The 14,205-nt window shown below is 44.1% G+C and overlaps 1 protein-coding gene across 3 annotated transcripts in view; it reads right to left on the bottom strand.

Annotated features, from left to right (window-relative positions):
- Positions 1-7,059, bottom strand: part of Daam1 (dishevelled associated activator of morphogenesis 1) — a 157,172-nt gene extending 150,113 nt beyond the window's left edge. The window contains exon 1 of one of the 3 annotated variants that reach the window (XM_051147270.1): positions 6,924-7,059. The gene's annotated coding sequence lies outside the window, so the exon portion shown is untranslated. Of the gene's footprint in view, positions 1-6,786 lie in introns of all 3 variants that reach the window. The other 2 variants (XM_051147277.1, XM_051147263.1) reach the window with 2 other exon arrangements.
- Positions 7,060-14,205: the final 7,146 nt, after the last annotated feature.

Raw genomic sequence — 14,205 nt, 5'->3', positions numbered from 1 at the left:
GTACAACTCAGCTAATTCAGCTGTGGCTCAAGATGAAACTGGATGGATGGATGAATGGATAGATAGATGATAGCTTGATTTTTAATAGATAGATGATAGATAGATAGATAGATAGATAGATAGATAGATAGATAGATAGTTTAATCAGCCACTGACAGAAAATGTTACAGATGAAGTAGTGACACAGACCTGCAGCTCTATGGTGACAAGTGTTACCTACTCACAGAATCTGAAGCCTTAACTGGGTCACAAAGTTTTTCCAGTTCACTCTCATCTCTATTTGTGATTTCAAAACTTCAGAAACAGGGCTAGAGAGACGGCTCAGCAGTAAGAACACTTGCTGCTCTTGCAGAGGGCCTAAGTTTGAGTCCTAGCACCCACATGACAGCTCCCAACTATCTGTAACTCCAATTCCAGGGACTCTGCATGCCCTCTGGGTTCCATGGGCTGCACATAAACTTGTGCAGCCACACATAAACAAATTAATTACTCTTTATTAAGAACACAAAAGGATTAAAGCAGTCCTATCCATTTATCCTTCAAAGGACACACTGCAGTCAGCCTCAGCCATTGGCTTCAATTTCAAGCATTTGTTTATTCTTCATCCTTCCTGACTTTCAATTCCCATTACCACTAAAGGCTAAGCAATTGGGGAGCACTCCGGTGCAAGTAGACTGCCACACACAAAACAGGATGGGGGAATAAAACAGACATGTGATTGTGAGATTTGCCACTAATACTGCATTAACCGCAGCTGTTAATGCAATATCTAGTATTTTGTTTTTAAAGTCTAAGGAGCTGTTCATGTTTTCTCATGGTACAGTATTCTCTACTTCCACCTTTACCTGATTCCAGGGATGGAACCAAAATAAAGTCTGCAGGCTTTCCAGCAAGCACTTCTGTTCACTGAGACATCTCACCAGTCCAGTCTTTTAAAAACAATCTCTTAACGACAGTCTGTAATAAGTTGTCAGGATTCAGGAGAGCCTTTCTTGTTACAAAGCTGCAAGCTCCAGCTTAACTTGCGCCTAACATTTCACTGCTTAGTTTTGTCAAACTGCTTCAAAACAAATACCTAAGCCTGGGTACACAAGACAGTCCGGTTCATCTGGCAAATGCCACCAGCCACTGTTCCTCTCAGATACACATCTGCCGGAGCTTTATGTGACAACAGGGTGCAATGTGCAACTTCTACAGACCCATGGAGTTCAGAGGGGAAGGGGAAGCCCAGAAGCAACACCAAAACACACACTGTTCATACCTGCCATTCCTCAAGGAAGGAAAAATACAGATTGTAGGCTCTGGCAAACTGTCAGTGAGCTGTTTCTAGCTCTGACCCAGTTTTTGCAAGAGGACAGCTAACACAATTCTTTGGTAAACCCTTGCCTCTAGCTTACAGGGTCTGTGGAAACTAAACTATCAGTTCATTTTATAATATGACCCTCTCCTTTGCCCCTGGCACTGATGCTTGTGCTCTGAATAGCTGTGATACACTAGTCTCCTTTGAAACCAAAAGTATAAACACACACACACACACACACACAGAGACCGTGACTAGATTTACAGGTGCATGACTAAAAAATATGGTGAATCTAATATAGACCTGGTCTGTACATCTCTAACAACAACAAAAGCCTAGCCAATAGCTAAACTATAAGAGTTCATTTCTAAAAACATGAAAATTAGGCAAATACATCACCCCACAAAGTTATCTACTTTTGGAAGTCTAGATTTAAAGCGCCCATCAGATAGACAATGCTTGCCAATTGCATCACAGGTAGTTTCTTCCCAAGTGAAAAAGACAAACACCAGTTTAATAGGTGACCCTAATTGTATCCCTGGCAGCAATACAAGTAACTTCAACTCCAAACCTGGAGCAATTTATAGAAGGAATGAGGTCCGGTTCTTGCTAAAGGTGAATGACATACTTAAGAAATGTAGCAAGATGAATGGGGGGCGGGCTCCCCAAGTCCATGTCTAGCAAAGGAATATTATGTTTCAGTAGCCTAATGGCAAACAGGCTCTGTGTCTGTAACCGTCTCTGCTGTTACAGTGCAGCTCCCCCATTATTCCCCTAAATCACCAAGTTTCTGCTTTAGTCAATTGTCTACATTAAATATTGCCACTGTTGCACAATACTGAGTTCTATGCCAAGACAGAACATCAGGAAGTCACACCAACTACATTGGAAATAGAACTCACTCCCCTGGTTTTCCACATTTAATTCACAATGGTAGCTCTGGTTTAAGAATTACAGTTGTTTACTTGGCTCCAAATTCGCTACACTATAATGACTCTCTCTTTTGAGGCAGGGAGAGGGATAAAGGGCTGTTTTAATGCCTAAGGATATTCAGTATCAGATTGCACGTTTAACTCCTGCTAAAGTTTTTATTATTTCTTTTTTCAAAAGAGCTTTCACAGTTTACCTTAAAAGGGAGGGAAACTGAGATGCCCAGGCCCCTCTGAACTGTTACAGTTGGCTTCCGTTGCCCTTTACTAGGTGAGAAGGCTTTTTACCAAATGAAGGATTCAATCCAGGGAAAATTATCCTCACAAATAAGGTCTTTGTGATTTAAATATGAAATGTAAAAATACTTTTTCAGATACTGTCTATATGAAATATAACAAAAAGGAAATTATCATTCAAATGCTACATATGGGGTTGGATATGTGGCTTAGTTGATAAGAGTGGCTTTCTAGCAGGCACAAAGCCCTTGTTTCACATGACCCAGGTGTAGCAGCACAGGTCTATAACCAAAGCACTTGGGGGACAGAGGCAGGAGAACCAAAGACCAAGCCTGTCCACCACTGTGCATATATTTAAGGCCAGCCCAGGAGAGGTGGTGGGAACAGGACCCTTGTGGCTATGCTCCTAAGACTCAACAAACTCAATCTATTCTTACACTATAAAAGCAAACTCTCTTGGAGATGCTCTGTCCTCTGCTCCTGAGACAGCCGGAAAGGTACCAGAAAATAAAAGGTGTGAACCACTCTTCTCTGCTGTGGGCAGAGTATAGGTCACTGAGAGGAACTGGCATCTCATCTTTATCTGTCTTCCTTTCAGTGGGGAAAGTAAGGAGGGGAGGACATGGTCTCCACCAGCAGCCTATGCCACAATATACATAAAATCAGAATCGCTGTCCCTACCTCAGAAACAAAAGACCCATGGAATGGTATCTAAGTGATCCTTTGAGCTCCTAAAAAAGGATGTAGCAAGTATTTCACTTTGAAATTAACTAGGAAGCTGTCTTTCATTGCCCAGTTAAGACCACAAGTGACAGTAATTCACAGTCCTTAGCTGGTGGGGGGTGGGGGTGGAGGAAGAAAAACATTTTGTATTTGAACTGGAGTATCCTGTAGAGAAAACAAATTTGGCAACCTAGGTTGGAAGAGTTTTGTTTTGTTTTTTTTCCTGAACTATCAGAATACAGACTTAAGACTGGGAAACACAAAAATATAGGGTGCTAGGGAAGATCTCCCCCTCCCCACCCCAGTTACAAGCTCTGTGGGTCATTTTCTGAACCAAACAAAAGCTTTGTGGGAAATGCTTGTTCCCTCTGACCCAGCTGCAACTCTGAAGTGTCCTCACAGAAGAACCTAAGGTTCTCAAATATTTACAAAATGAAACTGTTTCAGTCTTAACGGTGTTTTGTTTTTAAACACCTTATTTGTCCTAAGACGACTATTACTAACACTGGAAGCAGCTTTTTAAACAAAGTAGCTCAAATAAAATTATGCATGAACACTCTAGACACTCAGAACTGTCCACCAAGGAGAGAAAGCCAGGAATCAAATTCCACTCAAAGATGTGACATCCTCCCCCGACCCCCCATGCCTCTTCTCCATCACACTTCCCAAGATGCTTCATGCTTTCCAGACCCACGGGATCCAACCACTGCATAACAACTTTACCAATACCGGACAAACGTCCTCCCCCAGGGTTGGCCTGGAACAGCAGATCCTGTTTATAGAATAGCTCTGCCCCAGATGACCAGACTAACTGTCTCCCAGCAACTCCAGGAGCCACTGGTGGATTGACAAAAGCATCCAGCTATCTTTGCCTTTGTCTTTCTCCTTAGTTTCTTGCCATCCGCCTTCTGGGAAAATTATCTGGGCCAAGGAGAGTACAACTAATAAAAGTTCCTAGTTTAGTGTACTCAGAAGTTATAATAAGAAAAACAATAACCTATGTGAGTGAATGTATTCCAAAAGTAATTATAAAATAACAGAATATATCATCTTTACACTCATGGAAAGAATTGTAGCTAGATGTAAGTATTGACAAACAACAACAACAAAGGTGGAATGTTACAACAAATTACATAACTATCAGGAAAAAGAATACAGACTTTTAATATCCATTTAACAAATGCTTATTAAAAGACCTGTACCAAATTCTGGGGAGGTTGAGAAGACAAGACAAAAAGCCTGCCTTCAAAGAGCTTAGCACCAAGAAGTATAGACAAATAAGCTAAAAAAAAAAATGAAGGGCATTTTCCTGTTATGATAAATCCTAGGACAAAAATAATACATAAATAAACAAAAGAGTGATAACTCCTGCTATTGCTGCCTCCCAGGGATTTAACCACCTACTTAAGACAAGATGATGAGCGTTAACCACTTGGCACAGCCACCTAAGCATTAACTTACACATGAATGCACTTGCATAGACACTCCTATATACATCACTCCCATTTCTAAGAGAGAACGCACTTGGAATAAAATGCAAACATCTTAGTATAATTTAATTGCCTTTGTTCAATTAAGTTACAAAATAACCACATTCATCAAGAATCTGCAAACCACAAAATCTAAACAACAAAACAACTAATTGTGACTAAAACATAAAAGTCCAGACCCTGGGATATTAGTACTACCGAGTGTATTATAAATTTTAAAAAGTACTATAGCTGCCTTGTCCATTTTGTAAGTGCCCCCAAGGATCTTGGTTTGGAGGCTAGCACCACAAACTGAATGCTACAATGTCAGAGCCGGGTTTAAGCTTCGTGTTATTTGGGGGAGGGGCCATTTACAGAGTCGCAAGACTTTAGACCTAGAACCAATGATAGGAATGCTCTGAACTGGCCTGTCCACATTATCAATGGGATGGCCGGTGCCCCCAGAGGTAACTGTTAGCTCACAGCAGGGTAGCACATCAAAGAGCCAACATAGTAACCTAGGGCTCCGAGCTTCACTTTAAGGATCTTCAGCTGGAACTTAGATTTCTATGAAATTTATTGCGGTGACTGTGCTCTGCACATTTCAACTTCAGTTATTAATTCTTCTGCCTTTTACAGGTAATGGTACCTCAAGCTAATTGCTGACCAGGGAGCTGTGTAGGCCTGAGCAGAGGGACCTCGTTGAGTAAACTGCTATGATCATGGTGGAAAGATAAGAGCTCATTTGTTGGAGGAAAGACATCTTCCAAATTTAGTTTGCCTCAGAACAAAAGCCCCAGACAATTCGTTTTGAGGTGATGTATAGGCACGTGGGAGGGGAAAGGGGTCCAAAAACGGTGTCCAAGCTATGTAGGAAAGAGGGGGAGTCCCAGAGCTGCCAGAAGGGTGAGGAAGAAGGAGCAGCTGGGCCCAGGTCAAACATTTGACCACACCCCCCGGCCACGCCCTCCCAGCTGCCCGCAGAGCCACAACGAATTGAAACAGCAGTGCTAGCTGTTAAGAATCCGAAGGCAGAAGTCGCCATGGCAACTGGATTCGTCTTGCAGGCAAACTATGCTTCAATTCACTAGGTCCGGCTCGAATCTCCAGAAACTATCAATTCAATGGGGGCAAAACGGTCACCGGCAGCATTTGCTCTGGGTGCTCTCCCGAGGTTGACGGAGGGGGTTAGAGGGATTGGAGGGTAAGAATCTATTCTAAACACAGTAGAGCATTTTATGGGGAGGCGACAGAACGCCCCAAACCTTGGTTGTGAACAAGGTGCAAAGCCCGGAGAAGGGTTTGATGAATGTGAGTAAACGAACGAATGAAGCTGACGGAGAAAGGGGAAAGAAAGCAGAGGACTTTAGAGTTGTCGGGCTTTGCCTCTCTCTGGTCTCCAGTTAAGAAGACAAGCCAATCACAAACAGCTGGGTTGGGGCACCAGTTGGATAAACCCGATTATCCAGCCCTCCTGCCCCCACTGCGAACCTTATCATTAGGTTATCCGCCACCCCATCACCCCCAAGGTTCTAGGGAGGGAGTTTAGCTCCCGCCCAGGTGCCCTTTGCAGGGCTCGATTCGGCAGAGCCAAGGCAGAGACGCGACCTCCGAAGCAGGGCTCGGATAACCCGGTCCAGTCCCCCGGAGGTATAGCCTCCCGGCGCCGCAGCCAACCGCCGGCTAGCGGCCTCCGCAGTGCCAGGTTTCCCTCTTCTCTCCGCACACAGTAAGCTCGGACACTGACTGGATTACAGTCACTCCCTCCTTTTTGAGTATGGCTTGACGGCGAAGGTGCCAGAGATGGTGGGGGACTCTTCGGCTATCGCCGTACCAACGGATCTTACGAGCCAGCGGCCCAGGAGCGCCGCCCGCTGCCGCAGCTCCCGCAGCCCTGGCCCCAGAAAGCCTGCGGCCGGGAAGCGAGTTGTACCCGGGCGGCTCCACTGCCACCGAGCGCCTCGGAAAGAAAGAAGGGAGGGACCCCATCCTCAGGGACGCCTTCTTTCAGGCTCGTCTCTCTACGTACCGCGCTGCAGCCATTTTCCAAAGCCTAGATTGGCAGCCCGTAGCTGTCTCCGTCCCGTTCCCACCCAGACCCAACCTGAAGGACGAGTTTAATATTTACCTACCGGCCCAGGAGCTCCGGGAAGCAGCAGGAGGGCGCGCCGAGAACAGCGCGAGGAACCAGCACGCCCACCCCCACGCCACGGTACGGTGCCGCTAATGAATGAGTGCGGCGGGCGAGCTGAAGTGTCCCCTCACCTGAGCAGCCGCTGCATGCTGGAAAGGCCGCTCTGCATTCCCGGTACAATGGGATCCGGTTAAACAGTTCCCTTCACAGCCGCCCGTAGGTTACCAACTCGCAGGTGACATCACCCACGCCTCGTCTGATAGGATACAATGTGGCGCCCACTGCGCAAGGCCGCACTGGGCAGGCCTTTAGGATTCTGGGAGTTGTAGTCCTATTCCTACAGCTAAAGCCGAAACACCCTCTGTGTCTTCGTCCTCAAGAACTACATTCACCGAAGTGCGTCTCTGTCCCACTGTGCCCGCCCTCTCCCCGCCCCTCCAGACCCGCCCCCTCCCCGCCCTCCAGTTGAGCAGTGCCTGTGGTGGTCTTTCAGAAACCTTAGGAGCAAACTGCTGGGGCGTGAGAGAGAGGTACCCAGCATTCCTACCCTTTGACTTGACCTCTGCTCCTGCCAGAGGGTAGGCTGTTGAACCAAGAGGCGTCCTGAACTCGCGCACACCTACCAGGCACTTCTGATCGACTAGGCTCTCCTGCCCCCAGCTGGGAAGGGTTCATAAAAGCCTTTCTCTCTCTTCCCTACTCAAACCCACTAATTTATAGGACTCCAGGGGTTCTGGGTTAAATACCGAGTCGGTATTCCCCCCTGTTCCCGAGGATCAAACAACGCCAGCTGAGAAAAGAGGGATCCCCTTGCACCACGCTTGGTTCAGTTCACCTTTCTCCTCTTTTTTCTTCTCCCCACCTATTAACCAAGACCGACTGACCAAGACGAAAGCCCGGAATAGCTCAGTCGCCTGACTTGACAGAAAAACCGCCGGCTGTCGTTAATGAAAATGCAGAGTAATAGAAGGCAGAGACTGTCACCACAACCCTGCGTCCGCAAGCCTGCTGCTGTGGAGATAATACTATCGCACAGCCATGCTTTTGTTCATCCCTAAAGGGCCTCCCCTAATCGGGAGCTCTGGTGGCTCTCAACTCCTCCGAAGACAGCATGCATATCTAAAAGTTTGAGTTAATTATACATACATAAAATTTTAAATCTGCAACACTCCCTGTACCCTCGTTCCCCAACACGTTTCCTTTCAAAAATATAAATGGTTTAAGACCTTCCTTAAAGCAACAGAGCCCTTCAAGGATTGCCCCGATCTTCAGACACCTAAACGTGTATTCAAAGGTAAGTAAAAGGTGTATAGTGGACTTCTGACCTTTCTGGCAGATTTTAGGTTTATCACATAAAAGTTTTCTGTGTCCTGATCTCATTCAATGAACACCAAACGTGGATGACTTAATAGGGGAAGCAAATCTCCAGGTGTCTTTTTACATGGAAAATCCTATTTATTCACCTTTCAATGGTACTGCTGTGATCAGCTCACATGCCCACTTCTACTAGCAAAGTTAAGATTTTGATTCTCAGGAAAAGAAGATTGACAATTAGTACTACAACAACTCTTCACCTAATTGCAGGTGGACTGTCCCCAACAGTCACCACCTATCTTTCCTCCCTTTTCAGCTTGAAACACTAAGGTTCAAGTGACATATATATTCTTGGAATGAGATGACTGTCTCAGAGGAGAGAGAAGCAGGTTTTGTGAAAGAGGAGGTTACTGCTGGATTCTAATTTTCTTTGACAAGCTCTTTCTGTGCAGACCAAACCCATTGTCCTTCACAGAAGCAGTATAACTTTGTTGCTCTTCTGATCTATTCTGTCCATTTCAAATATTATCTGAAATGGAACCCAGACAACAGAAATGTTCCTTTGGCCATCAGACCAAGGGTACAAGCAGTGATGCTCTGACTCATGGCTAGGCTTGATGTAGTGCACAGTTCACTGTGGGAAAATATTCAGAAAGAAACCCGACCTGGCATGATTCTAAAGGCTCCGCCAATCTTACAACTGTAGAAAGCTTTTAGGTGGAAACATAATCAGTGAGCTTGAAATTTACTGAGTCAATAAATTGAACTTGGAGCCTTTCTATCAAGCAAGGGTTATCCTTATAGATAAAAGCATGTTGTTAAGGCGCACTCAGAGAAATAGTTTTATAGAAGAAATCACCTTTCAGCTCTCTTGGCTCTCAGCAATAAAGAAAAGGAATAGACTCTTGCCCAAAGAAAAAGACTGCATTCTCTATAGCAGTATTACCGGGGCTGGTTATATAGCTAGCTGGTCTCCACATGTAAAGGACCACATGCACAAGAGACTACAAAATAGGGGTGTGTGTGTGTGTGGAGAGAGAGAGAAGGGGGAAGAGTGTCAATCAACTTTAAATATAGATAATTAAAACACTTGGTGTTTGAAAATGGTTTTTGTAAGTGGTGATGGATTTAAACTGATCCCTGCCGACTGTTGCACTGGTAACCAAGGGAAACAAGATGGCTCTTTAGCATCAGAAATGCTGTCTACAGACCTGACATCAGTGGAAGCTTACACACTTCCACAGTGACATAGAGGAACACACACACACACACACACACACACACAGAGAGACATTTTTACACACTCATTGTATATGTCAGTATTTATATTTAATTCTTTCTGTGAAACTTAGTCTCAGAAACCATGAAAAGCATTCATTCCTTCTGGATTGAATTTTATTTCAAGCCAAAGGGGTTTCCCTTTTTATTTTTAAACAACTGATCCTCACCTAACAACCATGGCCTATTAATTCAGAACACTTGGAACCAGTGAGACTAGAGAGACTAGAGTGTCTCTGTGGGGAGGGTGGGAGACAAAGGCATCATGGGGCGTGTTGCTGAGAGTTCAGAATCACATCTCCAGTCTCTGGTTACAAGGTTTTACTTCAGGGAGCAAACGAGACACCAACAGAGAAAAAAGAACGTTGATCGCCTTACGTGTGTTGTCACATAACAGCTTGGGATTTCATAGCAGTTAAGGCTATATGCTGAGTCTGGGTTTGGGATTGGGCCATTTTATTGTTGTTAACCCTGCAACTTTGCTTACATGTATTACTCAGTAAGAATATTTCATATTTTTGCATATTAGATGAGGTATGTAGAAACATTTTTTTTTAATGAAGCAGAGTTGGGAGTTAACAAAGATGTTTTAAAATCTACTTAAGCGTGAGGGTTAAGAGAAAGGCCAGCTCTTGGAAGAAAGTAGGAGACACCTGAAAGCTGTAAAGAGAAGCACAAAGTAAGGTTTACTCAAAGGGAAGTGCGTGATCCTTGATAAAGAGTTGCCAGGGGCAAGGAGAGAGATTTCTGAGATTGGAGGCAGGAGGAAGGGAGAACCTCACGCTTCCTCCTCTGCAGAGCAGCCCTGGGTGCTGTTTCTGGTGGGAGTGGTGGCATTTCCCTTGAGTTCCGGCTTCTTCCAGGTCACACTTAACAATACCTTTTCCCTTTGTTCCTACAACCTAGGAGTGAAGATGGTCTCCTGCTGCTGCTAATTTCTTGGATCCATTTGAGACTTCTGAGCTCTTTTGTCACCACTTCTGAGCTCTATTTTGGTTTTTTTGTTGTTGTTGTTGTTTTTTTTTAAGTACAACAATCTGAGAGTTTTAATGACATGCTAACTAATACTCTCACATCTTAGTTAAAGCTCCTTCAGAGGGAGGCAACAGAAACTTTCTAGGGTGCTTTATGCAAAACAAAGAACTTATAGAGTGACCTTATCAGAAGGAACAGGGACCAGACTCGCTCTAGGGCCCATGCAGTGGAGGTTTTCAGACCACTTCCAGTAGCCTGGTCTTGGCACTTTTTTTTTTTTTTCCATGTCAAATTTCGGAGCGGTGCTGATTGTGCAGCCTCAAGGCAACTCTCCCTGGCTTCCTACTCACAGCCATGGTTCTTGAGGTGTAGCTCCCTAGAACAGCAGCACCATCATCACTTCAGAACTCATGAGGTACACAGATGCTGCCCCCAGCAAGGGCAGTGTGCAGTTCACAAATCCTCTGGCTATTCCTGACACGGTGGTAGCACTTCGTACCTCATCTATGGCTAGCAGATGCTGTGCTCAGGTGTCATAAACTCAGGCCCTATGTGTCTGGGAGCCTTCCCAGCGGAAGGCCGGCAGTGCTCTGAGCCTCGCAGTGACTTCAAGTGATGTTTTGTAAAGCTGGTAAATCTATCAGGGTCTTTACAGTAAGGTGTGGCTCCTCCTGGAGGGGAGTGACTTCTTAGTGTACTAGGCCAACAATTCAATTTAGCCTCAGCAAAGGTATGTACTTAGAGATGATTTCACTGAGCACGGAGAACCAGAAACTCCAAAGGATAGAACAAGGGAGACAAAATCATACAGAAAGGCAAGAGCAGTTATACTAATACCATCAGAAAAAGGGAAGAGAAAATAGCTTTAGCCACCCAAAACTCTGTAGATCAGTCTCTGAACATTTGGAAAGACACCCCTCCCCAACCCCACCCCTCCCTCACCCCTGCCATGTATCTCAGCTCCCCTCCTTGTCAGCCCCTTCATAGCTAGCTGAGTCACCTTTAAGACCTGCCCTGCTTGAGCCACTGACTTAAAATTCATTAAAATTGACGGAAGGGATTAGAGTGATGGCTCAGTGCTTAAAAGTGCTGGCTGCTTTTCCAAAGGAGGCAGGGCTTAGTTCCCAGCACCTTTGTAGAGGATCGTGACCCTTTGTAACTCCATTCCCATAGCATCAGATGCTTTCTTCTGGTCACTGTAGACACTTCATGTGTGAGGTGCACAGACACACATGCCGGCAAAACATACAGACATATAAAATAAAATGTTAAAACTGTTCCTCAGTAACAATAGCCACACTTTCAAGTCATCAATAACCACATGAGGTCAATGGCTACTGGTACATAGTATTCTCGCCATTGCTAAAATGGACAGCACTGCTCTATACCCCTTTACCCATAAAATTTTCATCTTACCACACTAAAATCCTCTTTTTCCATGATCTTTCTAGGTAGAGAGAAGGGAAGAAAGAGGAGGTGAGGAAAAGAGAAAACTAACCCAGCTTGCTATTTTAAGCTATGCCATATGTAAATCACTAAAATGACACATGACTCCAAAGGAAAATGGCCAATGTTTTTGTACAAACAACACACACACACACACACACACACACACACACACAGCTGCTGCTCATATTTAAAGGTGCTCAAGCTTATTAGGAAATATAAAAGCCAAACTGGATGTTACTAAACACCATCAGTTCGAGAAATAAATGGAGCAAATTGACGTCATACGGGTCATACCAGAACAAGCTGTGATATGCCCTGGTACAGCTTCATTTAAAAATAATGGGCTGTCACCAGGCACAGTGGGGTACCTAAGTCCAGGACAGCAAAGGCTACACAGAGAAACCCTGCCTTGAAAAATCAAAAAAACCAAACCAAACCAAGCAAAACACTCCCCCCCCCCAAAAAAAAAGGAAAAGAAGAGAGACAAAAAAAAAAAAAAAAAATGAATGAATGAAAGGAATAAAACAAGGAAAATTAATCAGTGATGTTCATGTGAAAACTGTGGATGGACTTTCAAGTTGAATGAAGGGTGTATATAGCATGATTGCACTTATATAAAACAATACAAAGAAGTAGAACTAACCTCAGGGGATGGATAGTGGAGAGAGCGTGAAGGAGGTCTCTGAGATGCTGATATTTTCCAAGTTGTTTTGTCTGAGCACTGTTTATGTTTTGTAATAATTCCTGATGCTATATACTTGGGGCTTATCCACATTATGTATATACCTTATATGAAAATAAAATAGCATATAAATTAAAACTAAGCCAGATTATTTTAAGACTATTCCCTCAAGCCGGGCGTGGTGGCGCACGCCTTTAATCCCAGCACTTGGGAGGCAGAGGCAGGCGGATCGCTGTGAGTTCGAGGCCAGCCTGGTCTACAAAGTGAGCCAAGGCTACACAAAGAAACCCTGTCTCGAAAAACCAAAAAAAAAAAAAAAAAAAAAAAAAAAAAAAAAAAAGACTATTCCCTCAAAATATTACTTTATAGAAAAGCTAGGTATGATGGCATGCCTATAATCCTAGCCCCTGAGATATTTAACCAGGAGAATTACAGTTTCAAAGCCTGTCTAAGATATAGCAAGGCTTTGTTAAGGAGAAGGAAGAGGGGATTGGGAGGGGTGGGGGAAGGTGAGTATGATAAAGCCTTGAGAAAACAAAGAGGGGCAAGAGGAGGAAGAGGAGAACAAGAAGAAAATATTTTGTGAATACAAGGCCTGTGCATCCCCCAAGAGAACCATTAAGTCTTACCACTGGGAAAATGAAGGCCCCCATATTCCAAACAGTGTGAGAGATTGGCTTTGAGACTCTACTGGTCTGCCATATATAGGAATAGTTTTACAAGGCTCTTGGTCCTCACTTTCATACTCTTTGCTGCAGAAGTTTGGCCACTCAGAAACAATGTCACTCGGATGGCATTGGCCTAATGGTACCTCAGTCAGGGACTAGCCAAGTTGACAACTAGAATCCTTGTGCTGTACCTAAACCTTTCAACAAACACAAAAACAAACCCAGAGCCTTTGGTGCTCTGTGACCACCACAGGACAAGCTCTGACAGCACACTGAAGATTCAACCAAGTGGCACTTTGCCCTTCCTGGACTGGATGCCACTGCTTTTGAGTCACTCAGAACTCACTCTCTTGCACTGCCTCTGTCGTGTAGTTCTATATACAGTTCCTAAATTTCTGCTGTAGATAATTTCTGTCCTTGTCCTGGGGAATAGCAATGATGTTTTGTTTTGTGTTTTGGTTTTTTGGGTTTTGGTTTTTTTTTTTTTTTTTTTTTTTGGTTTTTCGAGACAGGGTTTCTCTGTGTAGCCTTGGCTGTCCTAGACTTGCTTTGTAGACCAGGCTGGCCTCAAACTCAGTGATCTGCCTGCCTCTGCCTCCCGAGTGCTGGGATTAAAGGCGTGCGCCACCAAGCCCGGCTAGCAATGATGTTTTAATAAATATTTGGAATAAAGACTTCCCACACACAAATATTTTTTGTATTGTGAGATCCATGTTTATTGTTTTTTTTTTCCTAATTATGCTAGTTATTTGTGTTTTGTGCAAAGAATTTAGGAAATACTGTGGCTTAAGCTTTAAGATCACCCATAAGCCTACAAATCTCCCCATCCCTTTCATAGATTTAACATAATTAGCCCATGACCCTTATGTGGTATCTTGTGAAGGGCATAACTTAAAAAAAAAAAGTCATCTCTTACAACAGGAACTATTTCTAATTTTGAGGCATTATCAAGAACTTTGTTATGCACCATATATCAACTTTTTTGTCTTTGTTTTTTAAGGTAGGGTCCCTGGTAGCCCCAGTAGCCTTGAGATCAACATATAGCCA

The sequence above is a fragment of the Acomys russatus genome, chromosome 1 (genome assembly GCF_903995435.1).
Source record: "Acomys russatus chromosome 1, mAcoRus1.1, whole genome shotgun sequence".
NCBI classification, from domain to species: Eukaryota; Metazoa; Chordata; class Mammalia; order Rodentia; family Muridae; genus Acomys; species Acomys russatus.
Note: the sequence above shows the minus strand (reverse complement) of the source record. Positions and strands in the feature narration are given on the sequence as shown.